Source organism: Nothobranchius furzeri, chromosome 7, assembly GCF_043380555.1.
Source record: "Nothobranchius furzeri strain GRZ-AD chromosome 7, NfurGRZ-RIMD1, whole genome shotgun sequence".
Classification (NCBI taxonomy): Eukaryota; Metazoa; Chordata; class Actinopteri; order Cyprinodontiformes; family Nothobranchiidae; genus Nothobranchius; species Nothobranchius furzeri.
In genome coordinates, this window is record NC_091747.1 from 49,179,288 (window position 1) to 49,188,820 (window position 9,533).

Sequence of the window (9,533 nt, forward strand, 5' to 3'; positions counted from 1 at the left end):
TTGGAGTCAACTTAATTAAAGATGTTAAAGCCAGTCAATCTTAGAAAAAACACAAATGGCTAAAAGTCAGTTTTACAAAAATGGATCAGACCTTTGGCATTTGGGGCATGCCCAACACATTCTGTGAGCACAGTACATGAGATCCTTGCTAAAAAATTATTGGCATTAACTCGTGAAATCAACTCTTTGTTAGCTAAATATTTTATGAATCTCTGGAATGATGTTAAATTAATGTTGTAATGGTCGCTGAAAAAAGGTTCATGTCCAAATGCTGGTCCGAGCTAATGTAATGCTAGCCAGAGCTACTGCTAGCATCCTTGTTGAATGAGAGGAAAATCACACAGATCCGGACTTTGGATGAATGCCAGCCACAACCTGTATCGGGGGGGGGGGGGGGGGTGCTGGCACAAGAGGAAGGGCAAAGGCGAAATCTTGGAGTAGGGAGTATGGGGACCTCTATTATTACCTTTTTCCATGCCCAGGCAAAGCTGTCAGCTGGCCTGAGCCAAAATATGTCATAGGAGCCATTAGTCATTGACAACAAACACTTTAAGTTCACTTGTTGTAAACATATTTCAACTCAACTCAAACTTTATTTATTTAGCACTTAAACATACAATGCATGCAACTCAAAGTGCTTAACAATAGGGATGTGAATCTTAGAGCATCTCACGATTTGATTCGATTCCGATTCTCGGGGTGCCGATTCGATTCTGAATAGATTCTCGATTTAAATTGATTCACAATCAATATTAACAAAGAGTGTCATCTCCAGGATTAACTACTTTGTTGTACAAGTAAGTTTAGTTAGTATTTTTGCTTACCTTGTAAAATATAACAAATCTTTAGTTACCTAACAGTAGCTTTGAAAGTAATACAGTCAAATACTTTTTAAGCATCTGTGGAAACAAGTTTAGCATTTGAGTCCTCAACCTGTTTAAAAAAAGTGCCTCAGATTTCTTACAAAGGAAAATGTTTTCTCTCATTTATCAAGAACTTCAAATAAACACATGAGTAATCCTGAGTACTCATCAACTTAGAAAATAAATATGAGAATGTCTCAAATTTCTGAGTATGGAAAACAATTACATTCTATTCCCCTTTTATCAGCAGATTCGAAAATAAATCATCCCAATTTATGGGACCACAAAAGTAAACGGAGTACTAACTCTCCTAACAAAGACCAAAAAAACATACAAAAGTGCATCTCAAACCTGTAACATGCCAAACATTTGAGTTCCTGGAATCGATTCTGAACCTTTGTGACTTGAATCGATTTTTTTCAGCGCCTCTACTTAACAAATTAAAAAGGTCCCTCATACCCACATTCCTTCCCATCCCCAGAATTTAAAAAACAGTCTGACAATAAAAACCCATTCACAACACACACACACACACACACACACACACACACACACACACACACACACACACACACACACACACACACACACACACACACACACACACACACACACACACACACACACACACACACACACACACATCCCCCTCCCCAATGGAAAAAACACAGTGGACTGAGTTCAGATGAGCCAGACCAGCTAAGATAAGGAAACGCCATCAGCGGAGCTATCTGCCCCGACAGCAGCAGATCCGTTTTTAGGTTTGCAGTGGTCTCTAGTCTGAATTAATACCTTGTGAGTCAATCTCTGGGACAAAAGCTCTCATGCTCCTGTTTCAGGAACTCAAAGGGATCCAGATAAGAGGTGAACTAGACGAATGAACTGGAAAGTGACTACCGTAAATCCTCTAATATTGGCCTGTATTTAATTAACTGCCGGGTATCATATTTTGGCCGGTGTCGGAGTCGGCGGAGGTGAATAATGGCCGTTTTTTTATTGTGGCCGGGTGGAATGTGGTAACAAGCAAGTACGGGGACGGTTGTGTTATCCGTCTCACTTTTGATTTGCCAGTGATAGACCGCGAGGGTAACTTTAACCGTGTGGAGACGAAGAGGAGGCGAAAATTTGATATCAAGTTCAAAGAAAACGTGCTGATTATGCTGCAGAACACCCTGGGGAGCAGTAGCAGCGGTTGTATGAACTAGTCACTAGTCGACTTCACCGCACCACACTTTTTATGCCTGTCATCGACTAGTCGCTGTCACGTGATAATGACCGGCAAGATGCAGTCCACGGAAAAGACAGCAGCCTGCTGTCAGCAGGTGACAAGCTCCTGCGCGTCAGGAGGCAACGCGCTGTGCCAGAGCGTCGGTACTGACACCTGCCGTAAAACGGACATTTAACCAAATTGTGACGTTTACCCTCTTGCAATTTAACATTCCCCTCACCCCCATCCTAACCTTAACCAGCTTGCGCATGCAAAGCTCTGATTGTTGACACGCTCCAGACATCTGCATCCTGAGCACGGCCACAGTAACATTATCAAATCAGGTGTCGCCACCTCAAAAACTAATTTAACACGCGATCGTTCATGTCGGCTCATTTCCTTTAATGTTTTCTGTCTTTTATTCTTTTATTTGTGCCTGATGCGTTTCGCTGCTGTGGATCGGGGGCATCACCTGTTTTGTCCTCCGGTGACGCACTGCGGCCGGCGAGCACTCCGCTGTTTTTGCGGTCGGTAGATCTTTTAGAACTGCAGTTCAAAGGTAACTCATAAGGTGAATATATATGAACCCAGGTAGCAGTTTTTCTTTAGTTTTTCTCCTTGAGAGGAGATGTAGGAAGATAATAAACAGACAGGACAGAAAAATAGTCAAATGAAAACAAGTTAGTTTTTGTACCTGGTGGTTGCAACAAACAGACACCATTGAAGGTCATCATAAGTGAGGAACAGAAAATGAAATAATTATTTTAATGTTTAGAGCAGCAGAAACTCCAAGAGGCTGCAGGCGCATCAGTGAGTTTGCGGCCGCTGCGCTGGGGGAGGGGGGAGATGGCTGAAGCAGAAACTACCATTGTTAAAAGAAATGTGTTTAACTTTGAAAATGTGGGTGCAATTTTAATTGTCAAAAACTCCAGCGAACCATTAGTTCATTTTGCTCACATAGAAATTGAGGCCTGCCTCTAATTCTGGTCCTCCTTCCAATAAAGGCCTGGAGCTTGATGAGCTTGAGTCAAATACAGGCCCGGGCCTGTATTAGAGGATTTACGGTATATTATTCAATGGCTGTATTTAGCAAATGAGGGTCTGACTAATTATTACTATTGTTGATTGTCACAGGCGATATTCATAATGGGTCCAATTATGACAATGGGTTCCTTGTGTGATTCGATTAAAGGACAATCTAAATGAAATCACAGCGTGCTCCTTGTGTTGTACTGTTGCAAATTGGACCGCCTGTGGTTTGGTTTAGCATCACTCCCATGTTAAATAAGTATTGCGTAAATATACTGAATGTACAGATGAAGAAAAACTAATTTGTGTGTGAAATTTCTTGTACAATCATTGCAATTTTTAACATTTTATTTACTTTTCAGACACAAGTATGATACCTATGTTTGCTCATTCAGATTGGAAAGAAGACAGCACTACTTCCATCGGCAGGGTTAAACTTACCACGCTCAAAAACTACTTCAGCTTGCTTTGATGAAAGTTTTTTTTTACGTTATTTTAAAAAAATGACAAGGGCCAACTGCAAATTTGAGGTCCTCATCATCATTTGCAGCAAAGCAAATTCTTGGAACTTTTCAAAGAGCGGGTTTGGTAACGTCTCCCACTAAGTGACTGAGTCAGACTTAACAAGGCTGCCCTGAAAAGCTTAACACTAAAGCAGACACACTCTGCCAGAACAGTGTTTTCACTGGCTGTGAGATGTCACGTTGCTACATAATACCTACGTAGTTAGGAATGGAATCTCTGCACTTGTTTTTTTTTTTTTTTTTTTTTTGGTTTGCTTTCAAATTTCTGTTCTTTTTCCTGGAAGCAACAAAAAACCCTCCATTAAAAATCATTACTACTATTGTACAGATGTTTCTCCCTCTCTGGCGAAAGTAGAAGATTGGAAATGGTGGCAAGTAAAATGACTAATCCGTAAACCAATGTCTGATTGCATAGCAGGAGATAAAACTGAGCCTGTCTTCTTAAGTAAATCTGCTGCCAGTCGACCTTCTAAACGATAATTCAGAACGACACAAGTTGCCCATCTGAGCAACCTTTGTTTGTTTCATCTTGCAGCGTTTTACATGTCTGGCTTTTCATTTTTAACAGTCTCAGTGGATAATAACTCATTTTCTGTTTGGGATTCTGTTTTAGTTAAAAGTAAATTATACATGATCAAACACTAACCCTAACTGTACTGAGACCTTTGAAAGCTTTATGTCATTTGATTAAGACAAAAAAAAAAAAAAACAAGACAGAGGAATTTCCCCCAAAACAAACTAATGAGAAATCTCCACCCCTTTTAGCACTGGCAAATTTTAGATAAGAAACATTTTTTCTGAGTTTGAAAATTTCACAGAACACTAAATTTTACAGGACTAAAGTAGCATCTTTATGTCCTTTTCCCTGTCCTTATATAGTCAGTAGTTTAAACTTGTCAAAGCTTTACATGAAACACTGTAGAAACATACAAATAACAATTACGTGTTATCATTAAAGGTGCATTAGGTAAGAATGAAGTCAGAGTGCCATCCTGTGGTCAGATTAGGGTACTGCATGCTATGGTTCTAAACAACAAATTATTTTCTCACTCCAGTTCCATGAGTTTCATGGCTCCTGCCATTTACGGCTCAGCGCCAGAATATTCTAGATCACAAGGAAAGACATCATACCTCTGCCTCTGTCAGTGTGTCCCAGGGGAGCTGTGGCTACAGCGTAGCTCATCACCACCATTGTGTGAATGTGCGTGTGAATGGATGAATGTTACACTGTAGTGTAAAGCGCTTTGGAGTCCTCTGACTCTGAAAGGCTCTTACACAGCAAGTACACACATTGATAAGTACACACATACATTTCACTGTAATGTTGAGTTATTGGTCATTGAAAAATGAGCTTGAGATTTTCGTAGAGCCACCTGTTTGCTACGAAATCGCCGGTAGCATTGTTGGGTCAATGCTAGTTTCTAGCCTTCTTCCCAATATTTAGAGCAAAACAAAAAGATGTGAATTCTGTAAATTCTTAGGGGTAAAATAAACGTCATGGTTACTTCTTTTACTGGCTTAATATTATTTCAAAACGCTGCTGCGTTTTGCCTGTTGGTGTGAAATTACAAATGCCGGCGCTGCAGCGTTAGCTCGGCGCAGACTTGACAATCCCGCAGGATCGCCAATTGTAAACAATGTTTATGTCCCTCTTTTGCCTTTTTAAAAGAAGAAAAATTGACAACACCCCAGCTGGATGATAAGGATATATGTTTCAGTGTAACCTTTCTTTCAACATGATTGAGACATTAGACTATTTTGTGATTATTTCACTCTAAATTTCTTACAAATTGAGTTTATTATAAAGTTTGTTAGAATTATAGGTAAGTACAATTGCACTATGATGTCATAAAATTCTCTCATGTTAATCCATTTACAGTTTTTCTTCAACTCTTTCTGTCCCTCCACTGAAAAGCTCTAATTATGTGTCCCCAGTGCAGAAGTAGCTGGTTAGCATTCAATGCTGTGCCATATGTGGTGTGACCACATTTGCTGTGCACGTTGTGTCGCTGAAACTAATTATATCAAATAACTGTTAAACACGCCGAAATCCCTGTTTCACATCTACCCAGAGCCCATTTTACTAAAATATCAAATGTATCATAGATCTTCTAATTAAAAATTTAGAACATGTTGTCTAACTGGATCAAACATCAGACAGAATAAACGTTTTAACAATCAGTCATTATTTTCACTCAGCTTTTACCTGAAAGCCATTCTGAGGTATCTCTGTCTGTCTATGCATGTAGATATAGATATATGTAGATATAAACATATGTAGATATGGATAGATGTAGATTTAGATACATGTAGATATACATACATGTAGATATAAACATATGTAGATATGGATAGATGTAGATTTAGATACATGTAGATATACATACATGTAGATATAAACATATGTAGGTATAGATGAAAATGGAAGGGTTTATTTCTTATTTTTCCATGCAATTCATTATTAATTCATAAAGAGCTTTTAATAAGATGTGCATGCATTTAACGTTTAACATTTGGACTTGAAGACTTGGGCAAAGAGTGGGGGAATTTACCAGGGCTGCATTCCCTTTAGAAATTCTGCTCGTTAGCGGTTTTTCTGAACCAGCATGTATCACTGCAGAATGGAACACACTCCTTGATAAAACACCGGTGCATTCTTTATTTTTGCAGGTCAAAATGTTTGATGTAAAATAAGCTTAATAAGGTTTGCTCTCTGCTTTTATTTACACATCTCTTTTTAAGTTGTTTGTAAAGGAACAAAGCAGAGATGGAACTAGAACATGTGTTATTTGCAGATACCAGACAAAACAGCAATGAATGATTAAAAATGAGGAAAAAGGGAGCAAGTCCAAACAACGAACCTTAAAGGGGATAAAGCTGTAAATATGAGATGATGTGCATTTGTGCGGTTTTCTGATTTTGCACCGAGCCGCCCTGCGTCAGCACAATGTGGCCTTCTTTGCTGATATGACTTACATTTATGCAGCAGTCAGAGGAAAGTTTATAAAACCTGTCTGCTATATCCTCTATAACGTCCAGCAATGGTCAGTTTTTAGGTACTGTTTGACCATTCAACATCAGGTCAAAAAGGAGACACTAGACTGCATGTGTCCCCTCTAAATCAGCCTGCCTTCATCCCACCAGCTGGAGCTCAGAGCCTGCAGCTCTGAACACAGATAACAAAATGTCAACAATAACATTCTCTCCTCAAGGTCCAATCTTTCAGGTCTTCATGCCTCCATATAAGGAACACTCCAGCTCGGATCAGTTGCTAAGTCAAAGAATGATTTCCTAAATCAGATATGAACTTCTACATCTCATAAGCTAGATAATCATTAAATAAAAGTTTGTTTATTGCTACTTATAATAACTGTAATATAATGAAATGTTTCATTAATCTGTGCTCAATGATCGAAGTGAATGTTATGTTATGATTACATTGATTGAAATATGTTTCAGCATGTTGATATGACAAGGTCATAACCATTTGCACTCACATGTAGTGACATGAATGGCCTCATTTGTGACCCAAAGGTCACACTTCCTCAGCTGGGTCAAGCTGTCCTGGCTGCACTTCTATCTACAGATTATCCATCACAGGCGACGCGAAGTCTGCTGTAAACCATCTTTAATCTGACTGCCTTTATCTGACTGCTGTTCCATCCGCAAGACGAAGGAAACTTCAAGATTTAAAAGAATCATTTTTAATAAACTCTTCTCACTGTCTAATACAATGTTCATAAATAATCATCAAGGTTCATTATAAATGTATTTAATTACTGAAATGAATTATTATTCTTTGGTTAATAATAATTATTTATGATAATCAGTAATGTTTAACAGTGACAAGAAGATCATCTGCACTTACACAATCATGCAGGGCACAGTAAATCAGGTTAAGGTTAACTGCACTCACATGTCTTTGTCACATGACAACCCAGAACTTTCTGTCCCTGAGAGGGCGTGTTCCGAGGTATGTTAAATCTACATGTCAAAATCTAATTCATTAGAATAAGATTACCGGCCATCTCTTAAACCCTAACTCATCAGTTCAAGTTCAGTGCTTGAGCTCACCAAATTCTCTCCGTGGCAACGAGAGTTCAGAAGATCGAGTAGGCTGTTCGAAACCTCTACTGAAGATTTTCTGTCACGCCGATAGAATTGCTTCAACAGAAACGCCATCTGCAGCACAAGATGACGCTAGGGCAGGGGAGTCAAACTCAAACTCACACGGGGCCGAAATGAAACTCTGGGACGGAGTCGATGGCCAAACTTAATATTTTTTGAAAAAGTGATGGCAAATTTGCACATTTTCTTTATCAACATATATGCAATTTTGAACCTTTAAATGTGGAAACAAACTTATTTCTGCATTAACACTGAATGTGGAATAACCAAATTACACACAAGCAAGTCAGTTTTAAATAAAAGGCATCAGTGGTATTCATTACTTGTGGTACAATCAGCATTTTAAAAATCTATTCAGGGTTTGTTTTCTTGTTTATTAATTTTTCTTTTTTTTTATTCCTTTTTTTCTCCTGTAATAAGTGTCATCGCTGCTGTGACATCTAGCTTTCCCCACTGAGGAATAATAAAGGGATTTTCTATTCTATTCATCTATCTGCAGCCCTTCCACTTCCTTTTTTTACTGTAGGTTAAATCTTTTCTCACGGGCCAACAACAAAATAAAAATATAATTTTATCTTAAATGAAAATGCAACATCTCACCTGTTATCTTTCATGTTTTGGAGCAGAAAAAGAGCATAAAACCAACATATTTAAAGCTCAGTTTGCTCCACTGGTTTACTGTGATGCTCACCTGTTCCAGCCAGATACCTGCATCATGGGGTTGATCTGAGCTGAGGAGGAGACTCCTGTTGTTTTGTTCATCTTCATCATAATAATGACAACAGGTGCTCACATAGGTTTGTGCTGATGAACATGTCAGCAGCTTGACCACGTTGTTGTGTGTCGGGGAGGAAACACAACGACAGCAACCACAGAGTCGTGCTGGTTTGAGCATGTCGCTGTTCACTGGCGTTATATCAGCTCTGTCTGGACGTTAGTTGGAAAACTTTCTCTTTCAGTCGTGAACACATTACTGAGCAGCTAGAATCTCCGTTTCTGGGCTTCAACGTCAGAAAACAGCTGAGTGAACTCGGCGCTGAGTGAGAGGAGTGTAGTTCGTCCGAGACAGCGGAACTGCAGACACCCGGCAGCAGACGCTGGAAAAAACACAAAGGAGGGGGCTCGTCGGCTCCGCGCTGACGCCGCAAAGCATCATGGGAGTTGAAGTCTTTGCGGTAAAATCGGCCAGCGGGCCAGTTTTAATATATTTTTTGATATTTATCTCGCGGGCCACATAAAAATGCTCCACGGGCCGCATCTGGCCCGCGGGCCTTGAGTCTGACATATGTGCGCTAGGAGATTCCTTAACAATCTGCTTAGACGCAAACCAATTCCACACCTGTGTGTCTGCGGCAACTCTAGGACCAGAGAGTTGGTAGAACTGGTCTCCCCTACCGGACCGAGTACCCAGAGGCTGATCAACATCCTCCCTTGACCTCCGGATCTGAACAGAGGGTTGTCTGAACTGTGAGGTAGAACACAGATTGTGTCTGAATGCCTCTTTTAAAAAATAATTTAGCTTAACTACAAACCAAATTCTTTCACCCAGAATACGTTTGTCTCTCTCTAAGATAAAACCTGAGACCTACATTCACACATTCAAACACACACACACACACTTCAAGTTTAGTTACATCCAGACATGGATTGCTTTAATACCAAGTTTTTAATAGCTTTTTATCAATTGTCATTTATGAATTGTCTTTTAAATTGTCATCTTTAAATTGTTAGTAATAAATTCTTAACTTTTTAAACCTGACTCTTCTTTGAAATAAAACATAG